The following is a 16,789-nucleotide window of genomic DNA, read 5'->3' on the forward strand; positions in this document are numbered from 1 at the left end:
CATTCTAGCAAAATCCTTGATTAACCCAATCATCAAATTTTCTTCAGCATCTTTCTTTTGAACATAAATCTCCTGGGGTGCCTGGGTCAGTTCTATGGCTCGTTTCACTCTGGATTCAGTAATATTGATTTCGCTATATCCAAAGGTAGTAGCATTTTGATACTGGCATCTGTAAGTTCCCAAGTCGGATCTTTTTATCCCTTTAATAATCTGGACTAATATTCCTCCCAGTCTCAATTCTATTGAGTGTCTTTTATCACTTAGAACTGCTTTTCCTTCTTTTATCCATTCAAATTTCTCAGGCTGGGGGTCCTCTAGGAGGCAGTAAATAAGTGCCTCACTACCCAGAGGAGCCGGATAATGTGTATGCCCTGCTTTTATTCCATGGTCTTGAAGGGGATCTATTATCAGTGTTCTTTCTCTATAGTCTACATTACTTCCTGCTCCCACAAAACACCTATATTTTCCTTGGTCAGTCAAAGTTAAATTCGTCAGCTCCAGTTTTGTCTCAACTCGTATGGGATTTCGCGGATAAAACTTGTTCGATACTTTCCCTTTAAGTTTCCATGTCCCTTGTAGTTCTTGTTTGTAACCATCTAACCCCGAATTTTTGCTATCATAGATTGTTTCAGGTGCTCCACAAGTTCTAGACACCTTTTCCCAAAAAAAATCTGAATTAATTTTCTTTTCATTGGGACATGACTTTGAAACCTGCAAGACAGAATGGTATTTTGTCCAATGGTATACTTGCTTGTTTCTCTCCTATATGGGATTTCTAGAGGTGTGACACCTATTATAGGTATCAAGGACCAAACTATAATCAAAGTCCCGTACTCGAAGTACGACATTTTACTTGCTTTTCAACTTCAGTCTCGTTGGTCCGACTACTTCGACTCTCCAGTCCTTTGGTGCCTTCTTCACTCGTGTGTAGTGGATCCAAGAGTCTATTCCTTTTACCTTTACCGCAGTGAAAGTTGTTAGCAGCACCAGGTACGGTCCATTCCACCGTTCCTTCAGTGGTTCTTCACTCCAATCGCGGACGTAGACCTGGTCTCCCGGTTCAATTTCATGTACTGAATTCTCTAATGACACCGGACGGTTCCAGATCAAGGCCCTTCGTAGCTGTGTCAAAGTTCTACCAAGAGATAACACATAGTTGTACACATCTTGGTGTCCTTTAATATGCATGTTTGGGTTTGGTTGTGGTGACTCATATGGTTTCCCAAAGAGGATTTCATAAGGACTCAGTCCCATCCCACTCCTAGGCTTTATCCTTATTCTTAGAAGGGCTATTGGTAATGCATGGGGCCATTGAATTTTAGCTTCTTGGCATATTTTACTGACCTGTCTTTTTATCGTCTGATTCATCTTTTCTACTTGTCCACTAGATTGTGGTCTCCATGGGGTATGGAGACTCCAGGAAATTCCCAATGCCTTACTTACTTCTTGTACAATTGTGGCTACAAAGTGTGGGCCCCTATCAGACGATAGACCTAAGGGAACCCCAAACCTAGGGATAATTTCCCTCAACAACCATTTCACTGTTTCTTTGGCTTGATTGGTGCGACAGGGAAAGGCTTCTGGCCATCCAGAAAAAGTGTCGACCCCAACTAACAAATATTTGTACCCTTGAGCTTTAGGTAATTCTACAAAGTCTATTTGCCAATAATCTCCTGGTTCCATGCCTACTCTGATGTGTCCCATTTCTACTCTCCTCCTAACCACAGGATTATTCCTCAAGCAAAGTTCACATTTTGAATTTACAGATTTTGCCATTGTTAACATCTGTGCCGAAATTATGCTTCGTTTCAGATAAGTCACTAATGCTTCTGCTCCCCAATGGCACTTTTGATGTTCTGCCTGTAGAATTGCCCGCATAATGACAGGAGGTACAATTATTTGTCCAGTTGTAGTTACGTACCATCCTTCAGAATTTAGGTTTGCCTTCATTAAATTGGCCAATTTCTTGTCCTCTTCCGAGTATTTCGGTTTCTGTGTCAGGTAATCTTGTAAAGGGCTTACCTTGGTAGGTATCAAGGCCATCATCGTCTGTACCTGTCGTGCTATCCGCCGAGCTGTTCGATCTGCCAATGCGTTTCCTTCGGCCACCTTAGAGTCTCCTCCTTGATGTGCCTTGCAATGCATGATCGCTACCTGCTCCGGTAATTGCACAGCAGATATCAAGTTTAAAATTTCCTTTTGGTATTTTATATTGGTTCCCTGCGAGGATAATAATCCTCGTTCTTTCCATAAAGCTCCGTGTACATGAACTACTCCAAAGGCATATTTTGAATCTGTCCATATGTTTACTCGTTTATCTTTGCCTAATTCTAATGCCTTTGTGAGGGCTATTATTTCTGCCCGTTGTGCTGAGGTCCCCACCGGTAGGGCCTGTGCTTCTATTACCATGCTCTGTGTGGTCACGGCATATCCTGCATACCGCGTTCCATTCTCCACGAAGCTACTCCCGTCTGTGAAGAGCTCTTGATCAGGCTGTTCGATTGGAGTATCTTTCAAGTCCGCTCTCGTTGCATATGTGTGTTCTATGACTTCTATGCAATCATGTTCCAAAGGACCATTTTCTGTTGCTGCACCTAAAAAGGCTGCTGGGTTTAACAGGTTAGTTGTTTTCAAACTTATATCATCCTGTTCAGTGAGTATGGCTTGGAACTTCATCATTCGGCTAGGGGAAAGCCAATGCCCCCCTTTTTGTTCTAAGACTGTTAACACCATGTGAGGTATATAAACTTCAATGTTTTTTCCTAGAGTCAATTTTCTGGCTTCTTGTATCAGAATCACAGTTGCTGCTACGGCTCTCAGGCAGGATGGCCAACCTGCACTAACGGGGTCCAACTGTTTAGAGAAGTATCCCACTGGTCGTTTCCAGCTTCCTAATTTCTGTGTTAAGACACCCAGTGCTAATCGTTGTCTTTCGTGAACAAACAACTGGAAAGTCTTTGTTAAATCCGGTAAGCCCAATGCTGGTGCCTTAGTCAAGGCCTCTTTTAGTTTCCTAAAGGCCTCCTTTTGAGGTCCCTCCCAAATGAGATTAGGCAATTTTTGTGCCTCATACAGAGGTTTTGCTATAAGTCCATAGTCCATTATCCACAGCCTACACCACCCTGCCATTCCCAAGAATGTCCTCAGTTCATGCAAGTTCCGGGGTTCTGGAATTGCACAAATTGCTCTAACACGATCCGTTCCTAACCTTCGTTGTCCCTGTGTTATCTCACATCCAAGATACAATACAGTTGTGCATGCAATTTGAGCTTTTTCTCTTGAAACCTTGTATCCATTTAGGCCCAGTTGGTTTAAAATCTCAATAGTCACTTGTATGCATAATGATTCTTGTTCTGTTGCAAGGAATATGTCATCTACATATTGTAACAAAAGATACTGTGTTCTTGGTACCTGAATTTTTCCTTGCGTAGTCCATATCTCCAATTCTTTCGCCAGTTGGTTTCCAAAAAGAGTTGGGCTATTCTTGAATCCTTGTGGGAGCCTCGTCCACGTGAGTTGCGTTTTTCGTCCATTATATGGGTTTTCCCACTCAAAAGCAAAAAGTTTCCTACTATCTTTGTCAAGGGGAATGCAGAAGAAGGCATCTTTTAAATCAATTACTGTAAACCATTTATATTTTTCCTTCACAGATGTCAACAATGTATATGGGTTAGCTACGACTGGATGTATATCTTTCGTAATATTGTTGATGGCCCTCAGATCTTGTACTAACCTATACTCCCCATTTGGTTTCTTTACTGGAAAGATCGGAGTATTATATTCTGACTCACATTCCTCCAATATTCCAAATTTTAAAAATTTTTCAATGATTTCTACTATTCCGTATCGAGCTTCCATTTTTATGGGATACTGTTTTATTCGTACTGGCCTTGCTCCCTCTTTTAACTCCACTATTACCGGTTGAGCAGTTTTTGATTTTCCTGGTATACTTGTTTCCCAAACTGTAGGGATTACTGCCTCTTCTACCTTCTTGGGTATCTGAGGTTTGGGATTTTCCTTCACTACTAAAATCTTTCCTACGTTCGATTCTGGGACTTGCATAATCAATTCTCCATTTTCAAAGCTGATTTTTGCATTTAGTTTAGATAACAAGTCCTGTCCCAGAAGAGGAACCGGGCAGTCGGGTACATATAAGAATTCATGTGTTAATTTCTTTCCCCCAAATCGTAACTCTAAGGGTCGCATGAATGGCCGTATTTCCTCTTTCCCTGTGGCCCCCACTATTGTAGTAGTTTTGTTTCCTATTTTTCCATATAAATCATTTAAAACTGAATATGTTGCGCCAGTATCCACCAAAAATTGCACCTCTTCCCCTCCTAATTTTATTTTCACTAGGGGTTCACTGCTTTCTAAATCTAGTCAGCTTTGGTTTCCATAATTTCCCAGAACCATCATTTTTGCTGCCTCTGCATTTTTAAATGAACTCCCTGTCTGTCTTATGCTTTGTGGACATTCATTTTTCCAGTGTCCTTCCTGCTTGCAGTACGCGCACTGGTTGAGCCCTAATCTGGCCGGATAATTGAGCCCAAATCCTCTTCCCCGTCCGTGCACCATTCCTCTTCCCCTACCTCGGTTCCCAAATTCATTCTGACCTCTACTTTGCATCACCGCCAATAGGTGCCGTTGCTGCCTTTGTGCACTATCTTTTTCACGATTGTTGTACACCTTCCAGGCAACTTCCAGCAATCTATCTAAGTCTCGCAACTCCGCACCCTCTAATTTTTGCAGTTTCTTTCTAATATCATCTTGCGACTGTCCTAAGAAAATCAAAGCTAACTGGGCTTTAGCCTGTTCTGTCTCCACGTCCAAATCAGTGAATTTCCTAGCCACTTCTTTCAACCGCTCTAAAAATGCAGAGGGAGACTCCGTCTTCTCCTGTTTAACACTATACAGCTTTGACCAATTAATTGTTTTGGGCATAGCATTCTGTATTCCAACAACTACCCATTCCTGGTACCTTCTCAAATTCCTCATTCCTCCCATAGTATTATAATCCCACATGGGATCTTCAAGAGGAAAGTTCTGATCAACCGTCCCAGTGACAACACCCTGTCTAATATCTTCCCTGACCCGCTCACGGGCAGTTCTCAACACCATCTCCTTTTCTGTAGAATCCATCAAAGTGTCCAATAACACCTGAATATCATCCCAATCAGGATTCTGAGTCTTTAGAATCATTTTTACTACCCTTGCTACCTTATCTGGGTTTTCTCGATAAACTCCAGCAGACTGTTTCCAAAGCATCAAATCTCCTGGCGTAAAAGGCACTTTAACATATACTGGACCCTCCGCTCCAACCCCCTGACGCAGTGGTGCTAGTAATGCCTTAGATGGCTGACGTCCAGCCTCCCTCCCCTGGATTTCTCTTTGCCGCGTTCGATGAGAGATCGGAGTACCTGGATAAACCTGTTCCTCCTCATATTCGCATTTTCTATCCTCCCCCTTTCTGTCCCTCCCCTCATTACCCGATCCCCCCTCCCTGGGGTCTGGGGCTGAGGGGGTTATCAATAAATCAAAATCATCATCTTGCTGATGTCGTGAAGCATTTTCTACTGCTAAACATTTTATGCACTTTTTCTCAGCCACACAACCATCACATTGCCCATTTGATTTTACACTGACAACCATTAGTCCACATGCTCTTTTCCATTCATCATTCCGCCTTAAAATAAAAAACAGTTCTACATATGGTACTTCATCCCATTTTCCCTCTCGTCTACAAAACAACATTAACTGAAAAATCGTATTATAATCTAGAGTCCCGTTTTCTGGCCAATGAACCTGGTCTTCTAATTCATATTGTGTCCACCAGACATTACAATATTCAATCAACTTTCCTTTTTGCATATCCTGCCCAAATCCTCCCTCCTTCCAGTGACTCAAAATACATCCTAATGGAGATGACTTAGGTATTGACATTGTGGTTAAGTTTTTTTTTTTTTTTGGTTTGTGTTTTTTTGTTTTTTTTTTTGCTGGTTTTTTAGTTTTTTTCTTCCTTTTTCTCTTTTTTTTTTTTCTCTCTTTTTACCACAAACAGCTTAGAATGGATTAACTAGACAGGAAAGTATAAATTACTGAGAGCAGAACAAAACTACAAAGTACCAGAAATACCAGAATTCCGGAATTACCAGACCAGACCACTGATGCCGAACCTGCAGAGCTTTCGCCGCTGTCTTACGGACGGCGCCTAGGCTTCCCGTCGGAGCTCCTGAGCCCAACCAAGCGCAGCTTTCGCCGCGTCTAACAGGCAGGCTTTACCAGACCCTTGAGCCCAACCAAGCGCAGCTTTCGCCGCGTCTGACAGGCAGGCTTTACCAGACCCTTGAGCCCAACCAAGCGCAGCTTTCGCCACGTCTGACAGGCAGGCTTTACCAAACCCCAAATGGTACCATTCCAGATAAAGCACCGTGTCTTACCAATATCCCTGGTCCGTCGGGAGCAGCGGAGGTCGGTCGCGGTCGATGGCTCCCCGAGAATCACTCGGTGCCGGCTGGAGCAGAATCGATGCGCGAGCCGCCTCAACAATGCCCGCGAGGTCCCACCTGGGTCGCCAAAAACTGTTAGCAGAATGACAAACACATAACCACACTAGGAGGTTATATGTGGTGCTTTATTTCGAGGCCCCGGGAACCAGGGGTACGCACCCAAATCTGGTTCCCAAGACCGTCACATCGCGTCCGCTTTTTATTCTCTAAAAGTTTCGCAATCTATTGTATATTCAACAGGTTACTTCATTATCTAATACATATGCATAGGTAGGTTACTTCATCGCCTTATTGCGACATCAGTCTCTATTGCGCCTGCGTAGCCCCCTCTGGTGGTCGTCCTGATGAAGTAAGTAGTCTTCCTCAGATGAAGTAAGTAGTCTTCCTCGCATTGTCTTTATTACATCTTGTTCTTTTGGCAAACTCGTCGGTTTTTCTTGGCTGGACCCGCACTTATCTCCACTTGACCGCTCAGGTATATCTTTCTTGCCTCCTGAAACCTATTCTTCTGTCCTTCACAAGATTTATGATGGTCTTTTGGCTGCTGCAGGTGTATGTTCTACTTGGGTAGGGTAGCTAGTACGTACTTTTCCTAAGCATACCTGGATCCTATTTGTTACATGAGGTCCTTTGAGCAAGCACCTCGGGTCTGTTGCTAGGATACGTTAAGAATCAACAGAATCATGAAATTTTACATTCAGTCTTAGTTCCTGATTAGTCGATGATCAGTATTTTATTCTACTTTAAGTGTAACTTTCCTAGCACCATTAGAAAGCTTTCCTCTGTTGGATGGACTACAAATTGTTGGAAATGGTTCTTCATAGTGAAGAGTACTCAGTCAAAACTGCTTTAAAGTCATCCTTCAAAAGAGTCCACTCCAGGACCAGCTGGGTCGGTTAAAGAGCTTGCTGACCCTGAGAGAGAGAGGTCTGTCCCCCTGCCCTTGTCACCAAGCTTCCAGTCCCTCTTGCCTACACTGGATCCTTTCACATGCTGATTTGATTCATTAGCCCAGCAGAAAACCTTGCCTTCTCTGCTGAAAAGTGGAGGATCTCGGCCAGGTGAGCTGAACTGGCTCACGAAGGCTCCAAAGATGGCTGAAGCTGGCACGGGGGAATCAGCAATACCATCACCTCTTTCCTTTAGGGGCAGCTGTTCTGTTGGCACCTTTAGTGTTCGAGATTGGCAACCTCAACTACTTTTAAAGACATTTGAATGCTGCCGTGTGAATATCAAAGCAATCATGAAGCAGTCATCAAGAAACAAAGGAAATCTTTCCCAAATGCAAGCACCAAAGTATGGCCAGTGTTGTTTTGCCTTCTTTTAGAGAGTAGGAACTAGTAGGTCCCTCCTCACTTCCGTGAAATCCTGCAAACATTTCATTGTAAGCTTAACACCTTGTGCAGCCAAGAGAAAATATCCTGCAGAGCTAAATAAATGAAAGGAAGATACACATATCAACTGAATGTGAACCAATGGATTGACAAACATGTCAGTGGCTTATCGCACGTTTTTACTCACCTTTCTTGTGTAGACTTAACGGCCCACAAGTAACAGCAATTGCTAGGATCTTTCTCCGGCTCTTGAAAAGTAATGGTATGCACAGGAATCCTTCTTGCTCCAAGCTGACAGTGATGCCTACAGGTTTAGGAAGGAAAAAAGCAAAAGAAAATAATAAGAAGAAAAAAGGTGAGCCTTCTGGCCCTAACAGTTTGTAGAAGGGTAGAAGCATCTTCTGAGAAAGAGCACCGCACCCCACATTCTTATCCTGCGAGTGCAGGAGGTCATACTTCCATCTCAAAGAACTGAGTCAGGGCGGCCACTGCGTTTTATGCCATGGTCAAGGAGTGACAAAGTTCCTGCCCATCAGATGCAATCACCTGGGTTTATGCCCTCCCCCGCCTGAGGAGGAGGACGAGGAACGTACATGATTGCTTCAGCTGCCAGGCAAAAGATTGCTCTTCAATATGTAGGAAAGTATTTATTCTCAGGCACAGACTGCAGTAACTGGTTCTGAAAGCTGATTTCTGAACTCTGTTGCATCGAGATACGCACAATTCCTGGTTCCACTGAATGCCAGGGATAGAACAAACTGTCGTAGAAAAAGCAGCTCTATCACATCCTAACTGCTTGAGAAAAGCTCCAGAAGCATCTTTTCTACAGTTGCCCAATCCACAAACACAATAAGGAAAACAATCCTAGTTCACTGGGGAGAAGGTGGTCCACTTAATCCATCTCTGAGTTAACAATTTATTAAGAAGAATATTTCTAAACATTCCAAGATTATATTCGACATTTCAGTCCCTGGGAAAGTTCTCTTTACATTAACACGCTTCCTTCAGCAAAAAAAGGAGAGCCATGCCCCTCCAGGCATAACCAAGAGTAAATCTCTACTTACTCCCTCTTCAACGTTTTCCTGTTCCACAGAGACAGGCAGCCATCAGAGAAACCCACAACCAGCTGATTGGTTCTCCTTATGTAGAACAGTGTCGATATTGATGCTCCTGACGGGTTTGGCCGTTCAAAGCAGAGATGTCTCCCTTCTCTGGTGGCAGTTTCTCTTCTTGGTGGAACTTGGGCAGGAAATGCAGTCACAAATTTGAGATCTAAGCACACAAAACCAGACGTGAACCTCTTATGCAATTTAGATCTTATTTTAAACACTTAGGTGACAACACCTATAACATCAGTCCACCGACCCAGGCAAAACACCCATTTAAGCAACACTTTTTTTTCTGTTTCCAGTAAATACAGGACTTGGAGACAAAGCATTCTTTCCTATTAGATGAAGAGAAAAATTACCTCTCTACAAAAAAAGGTTTACGTGCACACCAGCACTTTTAGGAGCGTTAACAAAGCTTTTCAAAGCCAGGCTGAACCAACGGCAACAAGAACAGCAGTTTGTTAGGTAAAAAGCAAACTCCAGCTAAGGAAGAAGGGCACACTGCTCTTTAACGTGCCGAGCAGTCTGCATGCAACAAGGTGAAGACAAACCCCTTGCCACATCTTGCAACGCGTCCAGGACAAGACTGACTGCTATAGCAGTGATACAAGCACATGCAGACTCCAGCACTAAAGCTCTACAATGGAAGAACATGGCCATCCTGTCACCTGATGGAAAGCTGAGGGATAAATAAGTACTGGTTGCAGGCTGTAAGATGATAAAAATCACTCAATGGATCGTGATATTCTCTCCAATTATGCTGATTCCTCTTTACATTAGGATGAAGGGACATCACATCCTTTGAGAATATGGGTAAGAGGAGACAGAAAAAAATAGGAATATTACACCAATGGACCCCATCTATGCAAGCACAAAACACGCAGAGCACAGGTTCAAGGACTGCCGCTTGAAAGGCAATCTGACAACAATCTGTCAGGTAACCCACTAAGGGCTCTTTTTTCTATCCAGAGTCAATATAAAAACATCTTCTGCTCTGAAGTCACCTGCTTGCTAGTCTGAGTTCCAGGCAAAAGTGCCTAAGCCGTTTTCAGCAGGACTGTGAAAGGTTGAGATCTTTTAAAGAAAGTATTTCTGGCAGACATTAAACATTTAGGACATTCATCTTAGAGAGGGTTTAAAGGGTGGGCTTTTTGCTTTCTCACGCTGGAAAAAAAACAAACCAAACTTGGTTTACACCAGAAAAATCAAAAAGATAGTGGTACCATTAAGCCCATGATTTTACAGGGAGGCTCAGTCGACTGGATACTCTCAAGTGATAACATGTTCATGCAATACAGAAAAATCTCCTCCTGCAAAACGACGTTTTTAAGCTTTTCCTGACACTCAGTAATGCAGCACCTAACAGCATGAAAGCTTCATTCCTCTCACTGAAATGTACGTACCCTTCCAGGAAGAATAACTTCTTTAACGACACTTGATGTTCCGAGGTCGTATAGGCAGAGGACACTTCTCTCTGCTTCTTCCAGTACAATCAGCAGTCCAGTTCTCTCCTTCCAGCAAAATTCCTTCACCACACCAATAGCGGGAGCCTCTTTGTGCTCTCCTCTGAAATGGTATGCAGAGAGCTGCTGTGCCGTCACTGAGTTCACTATCTCGAGGTGAGGACCCTGTGCGAGCCATGCTATGTCACTACTCCCTGGAAGAGAAAAGAAAGCTGACTGAAGCAAGTTTCCAAGCAAAGACTGAAAACAACGGAAAAAACACACTCCCTGCTCCTTTCCTTCAAGACAAGCTCCTAAGAGAGGAAGACGGACTTATCTAATTCTGGTCAATTATTTCAAATCCCTCACTGAAATCCTCAAGTAATACGTCTTAGAATGGACAACTTCAGTGCTTCGCATTTGGACCTGTCGTTCCTGCACTGAAGACTTTAGATTGTTTGGGATAAAGATATAATACATTGATCTATAGAAGAGCCTTACAGCATACTTCAAATATAACCAATTAATTTCTAGGTTTTTTACATTTGCTTGACACGTGTATGCTCTGGGTAGGGATTTGCAGTTCAACAAGAAATTATCTTCAATTGGGCACCACACCAGTAAATATTTGCATGTGCTGCTCACAGAAAGAATGAAACACATTTCATTTCACTGAACGACTTCAAGCTCAAAGGCTCAACTACTGCCTTTACAGTGACGTAAATAGACTCTACCTGCTCTTGACAGAAGCCAAGACATCAGATAGGCACCCAGCTCTACTTTCAGGTCTCCTCGGAAGTCCGCCTCCTAATCAGCGCAGCCCCTTTCAGCAACTCTCACTGGGTACCCACCTACATCCTATTCAATACTTTGGGAAAATGGCTGCAGCGCTTCACTGGATTATCCTCTTCCTTCTGGTTTTATTCAGACTCACCAGAAAAGGCAGCAGGCATTGCCTCTGTCACATTGTACAAGAACTATTTCTGAACCGGATGTTGTGATGGTCACAGAGCTTGAGCTGCTACACGTAAATACGGCCCAAAACAACACTGTTTGTCTTTTGAAAACTGCCTCCCACCTAACTAAAAACCATGGAGAGCTCGCTGACTCCGCATCTTTAAGTAAATTTTTCATAGCACAGGTGAAGCGCAGGTTGTTGTCATTTCAGACTTTCACTTGACTAACCTTTAATACTAGCATTTTTAACATGTGAAAAAAGTCCTTTTCCTTCTCTCTCAATCTCATGTGTCTTAACAGCACCCACCTGACACACCTGATCCTATGACCCTGGGCTTCAGGTAACCTCCAGGCAATAATTGCTTTATACCAAGACCAAAGTTAAAGGAAAACTCTCACCTCCAGAAAACTTCCCACGAAGCACAGAACCTTGGGTGACTTGATCTTTCCCGAGTGCCTGCAGAGTCCCCTCTGGGAACCGCAGCAGGCTGCTCGTCACCTGCGCTCTTAGGTATCGCATTCTTCACTCTAAATAAAGAAAGAATTGGAAGAGAGACTCATGTCAGCCATCAACATTTTTGAGATTGACACAAGTTACATCAGTACGCTGTGACAAATCTCCTCCACATACCCTGTAGCTCTTTTCCTTACAAAGATGGCCCTTGGGCTGTTTCTGGATCTCACAGCAGAGCAAAAGGAGAATCCTTTACTTTGCTAATGCTGTGAAACTTGCAACAACAACAACTGACACAGAGGTATTGACAAGAGAAGGATCAGGGAAGAAACAAAACACTCTGTTCAAGTCTATTTATTGAGGTTAGTAAGGTGAGAGCTGAGAAAAATCATCTTTTCAAAAGTTTCTAAGGAACCTATGAGTTCCCATTTCTCCTTTCCCTTGGTTTCATAATTTATTATTTACTGTCAATTGTCTTTGAGGAGCTATCAGGCATCACTTAGGCCAGGCTCACTTTTGGCATGTTTCTTTTGACCATTAAGGCATGCTGAGTTCTTAACTACCCTCGTTCTCAACTTCTTCCAGAAAAAATGTACTGCAGATATTTTCACATGGCAAGCACTATGGATTTTCACGCCCTTACAGTGTAAACAGAACAAGGCAGTTGAAACCACTGGGATTTTCTACAGTTAAATCCTCATCTTCCTTATTCCAGAACCCTTCCTTCCTATTTTCTGTCCTTATCACATCCCTACAGTGTGGAAAGTGGACAAAAACAAACAAAAGCACCACCAGCCACTATTTGACACCAGAGGCAGTTTATCCAGCCACCTCCGACAGTTCTCTCACACGACTGCCCTTTCCCTCCAGAGGTACGCTCCCTGTCTAACAGGGCGAAGCTAGCAACACTCCCAACAGTCATTTCTGACATTATGCTCTATTTTACATTGCTTGGAGTACCTGGGCAGCAGACACAGGTCGGAAGTGTTAGCTTTGGAGTATCTAATTCTGAAACGTACTTTTACAAGCAGCAACCCCACAAGCTGAACGGCTAAAACATTTTCAGCTGCTTATCGTACACAGAAACATAACTGAACAAATAACCAACTATGTTCGAGAAGCAATGACTTCTGGTGACTGGATGCAAGAGATGGGGACAAGAACCACGTCCCATGCTGCAATGAAACTTCTCCAGCTGTCACTGTGGCAGTCACCAAAGTCAGAAGGCTCCTACAGACCCTCCCCAGCACTTCTTTCAAAGATGCGGTTAACTCAGTTAAGTCTTCCATGGCTGAGGTGTACATTTCCACAGGGACTGCAGCGTTCCCTCAGGAGCCAGCACACCCACCGCGTGCCTGGGCAAAGGAGACCTCCTAGAACTTCCACACTTGCTCTTCCATGCCACATGGAGGGCATTTTTCTGGCACAAGACATCATGCCCTTTTTCAGAAAGGGGGAACAGCTGTGAACCCGCAGTTTAAATGCATACATGGAATGGAAGAGAGTTCCTCTGCCACCAACAGAACCTTTCCTTTGAGGGATTAAATAAAAACAATGTCACAATTGCACAGAAAATCCAACATTTTATTTGGATAATTTTTACAGTACTAAACTTGTTAAACTCAAAAACTCTTCATAACAACAACAAAAGCATCTTGTCTTCTTTCATTCCCAGCATCACATTTCTGATTTTGTATCAGAAATGGTGTGACCAGCAGGTCCAGGGAGGTTATTCTCCCTCTGTACTCGGCACTGGTGAGACCGCTCCTCGAATCCTGTGTTCAGTTCTGGGCCCCTCTCCACAAGAAGGATGTTGAGGCTCTGGAGCGAGTCCAGAGAAGAGTAACAAAGCTGGTGAGGGGGCTGGAGAACAGGTCTTACGAGGAGCGGCTGAGAGAGCTGGGGTCCTTTAGCCTGGAGAAGAGGAGGCTGAGGGGAGACCTCATTGCTCTCTACAACTACCTGAAAGGAGGTTGTAGAGAGGAGGCTGCTGGCCTCTTCTCCCAAGGGACAGGAGACAGGACAAGAGGGAATGGCCTCAAGCTCCGCCAGGGGAGGTTTAGGCTGGACTTTAGGAAAAAATTTTTCACGGAAAGGGTCATTGGGCACTGGCACAGGCTGCCCAAGGAGGTGGTTGAGTCACCTTCCCTGGAGGTGTTTAAGGCACGGGTGCACGAGGTGCTAAGGGACGTGGTTTAGTGCTTGATAGGAATTGTTGTACTCGATGATCCGGTGGGTCTCTTCCAACCTGGTTATTCTATGATTCTATGATTCTATGATCACATCATTGCTGCATTCATAGTTCAAGTATAACAGAAAATGTTCACCACAGTAACATTATACTCGGTCAGGGAAGTGAGTAGAAAGGAACCGGCCCTTTGTTCCTCAGAACCAAGGCTTGTGCTCAAAAGTTTCTTTAAATACTCGAGTGCTCGCATGCTGGCATATGCATTACAAGCAGGTTGGGTGGAAGTGGGAAGAGTTTTGAACTCCTGCACGCACACGCGCCTGCTTTAAGGTCACATTCCATTCAAGAGACCTGCAAGTACACAGTCAAGTGGGCAGCTGCACACTCAGCAGCCTTCCACATTCTAGCAGTTTCTCCTCCAGAGCCAGCTTCAGCAGTCACTACGTGTTATAAACAGCTGTTACTGGATATGAAGGCAGAGACAGCACTCCTAGTGTCCTGCAAGCTCAAAAATACCAACTAACTTTCCTGCTAATTCCTGTGGAATTTGATCACTCTCCCCTCCCCTGTTCTTCACCTTTCAGAAACATTTAGAATTCTAAGAGGCGAAAGTAAACAAGAAACTAACTTTGTTGTTGTTGTTTTAAGCAAACATAAACTAGTATATTGAGGCAGGTGCCCCAGCTTCCTCTGAAGAGGGTTAGAGCAGAAACTGCTTATTTTTCACTGTAACTGTGTATCTAACTGATTGTCAGCCAGCTAACCTAGTACTTGTTACCAGAGAAACAGCCACATTAAAACTCAGGAGAGAGAAAATTGTCTCCAGTATTTGTCAATTCACTAAGCACGCAACAGGAAACTTTTACTCCCCACACAGTAATTCATCTCCTGTGCCACAACTCAGGTCCCTATAGATACACTCTGGGGGCGCGTGTGCGTGCGGCTGTGCCTTCATGGGTATTGGCTTTCAACAACAATTCCAGAGGTGAGGACAGAGGAACAGGGTCGAGCTGTAGGAAGACAGGAGATGCCCTGGAGAAGAGATCCAAACAGAGAAGAATATGCGGTTACATTTGATAAAGTCCATGGCCCCTAAAGCACCACCAAAGTTCATTCAATATTCCATTAGAGTTCTGCAGAGCACAGGTCATTCTCAAAAGCCTTTGAGGGTCACCGGTGCTTGAAAGCAGACATAGTCGTCCCAAGGAGAAGCCATGTGCTGATGAGGTGAGGCACTTATGTCGATGCCTCCATCACACCACAAGCTCTCAGTCAGTTTCCTCCCTCACGTCAGCACTTTCTAGTTGAGCTTGGGCCGGAACCAGTCAACACCACAACTACGGTGCCCCTGGAGTGTGACAACAGTGCCCACGACAGGCAAGTCCTCGAGTTCACTGAAGACATCCGCAACAGAGAGAGAGTGAAACAGCTTGTGAAGGCAAGATGCCGTTTCCAGGCTCTCCTCAGCACTGCCCTCACAGATACTCTCCAAATTGAGACCATAGGGCTCCTTGGGGCTCATAACATTGCCTCCAAGCAGAAAAAGAACCCGAGGAACCCGTGTCAAATGAAACATTACTTCCATGTGCCAGAACAGTCCCTCTAGCTCCATCAGCAGCTGTTAGCATTTCTTGCTTGCCGGGTCTAGGGGGGATGGCTTCTTACTCGCATCTTCATCCTGGAAGGCAAAATAAACCAAGAGCACTACATTTCCTCATTAGGATGCATTAGTCCCAACGCACTCTGCAGAAAGCACGGCCCATCCCACCCCTGAAAGTCAAGGAACGTTCGAAGAGCTCCCTTTTCAGAGACATCGGTACCCACATATAGAATCAGGAGACCCAAGAGGAACACAGAAAAGGCCGCTCTATCGCTACTTAGGGTGAATCTGAATCACATCACTGATGAATTCCCACAGGAATGACAAGCCCCATCTTGTCACTGCAACAACTTTGGGGTGTTGATAATGGGATGGCCTACACAGCACCGGGATTACAGGTATCAGATGGGAGCCACCTTTCACAGAGTGGGAGAAGGGTCATTGCCCAGGAGCTTGCAGGGCTTGGAGATAGGACTTTAAAGTAGACGTGAAGCGGGAGGGGGATAACACCAGGCTGGCCTGTAACATGCAGTGGGAGGACAGGTGTCAGGGGTCAGGGAGGATACTTCTCTAAAACACCTTATAGGTAATAAAGGGCCCGCTAGGAAGGTGATGCAAATGGCAGCCCAGCTGAAGTGCCCTTACTCAAATAAACAAAGCTTGGGTAAAAAGCAGGAAGAGGTGGAAGCTACTGTGCTACTAGAAAGCTATGATGTAGTTGCCATCAAGGAAACGTGTGGGAAAAATCCCATAACTGGAGTGTGGCTATCAACGGCTGTTCAGAAGGCACACACCAAGTAGGAGGGGTGGAGGCGTTGCTGTCTGTCTCAGACAGCATATCTCAGACAGTGCTGCCTGGGAGCGGGAGCCCCTGGGAGCTGGAGCCCCTGGGAGCTGGTTCTTGGAAGCGCCAGCCCGGTGACCAGCTTGCTGTGCCGCAGGGAAGGCAGTAGGTCTCCTTGTGTCTAGCCCTTCTCTCTTGTGAGGGGATGAACTGTGCTCGATGGAAAGACTAATTTTCTTCTCTGGTTTTCATCCCGTGGGGTGCAAACAGCAGAAACGAACCTAAAGAAGTTCCAGTTGAGTGTAGGTATGACTGGCAGAAGAGGCTGTGACCTAACACCCTCTGTTTCTGCCGTTTTTCCTCTCTCTGACGCTGTCGGCGTGAGCTGCAGTTCCCTGGGCAGCTGATGCCTGGA

General features: G+C 44.5%; 1 pseudogene; it reads right to left on the minus strand.

Annotated features, from left to right (window-relative positions):
• Nucleotides 1-14,603: 14,603 nt before the first annotated feature.
• On the minus strand, nucleotides 14,604-15,804 carry LOC138717366 (MAD2L1-binding protein-like; annotated as a pseudogene).
• Nucleotides 15,805-16,789: the final 985 nt, after the last annotated feature.

The sequence above is a fragment of the Phaenicophaeus curvirostris genome, chromosome 2, assembly GCF_032191515.1.
Source record: "Phaenicophaeus curvirostris isolate KB17595 chromosome 2, BPBGC_Pcur_1.0, whole genome shotgun sequence".
Classification (NCBI taxonomy): Eukaryota; Metazoa; Chordata; class Aves; order Cuculiformes; family Cuculidae; genus Phaenicophaeus; species Phaenicophaeus curvirostris.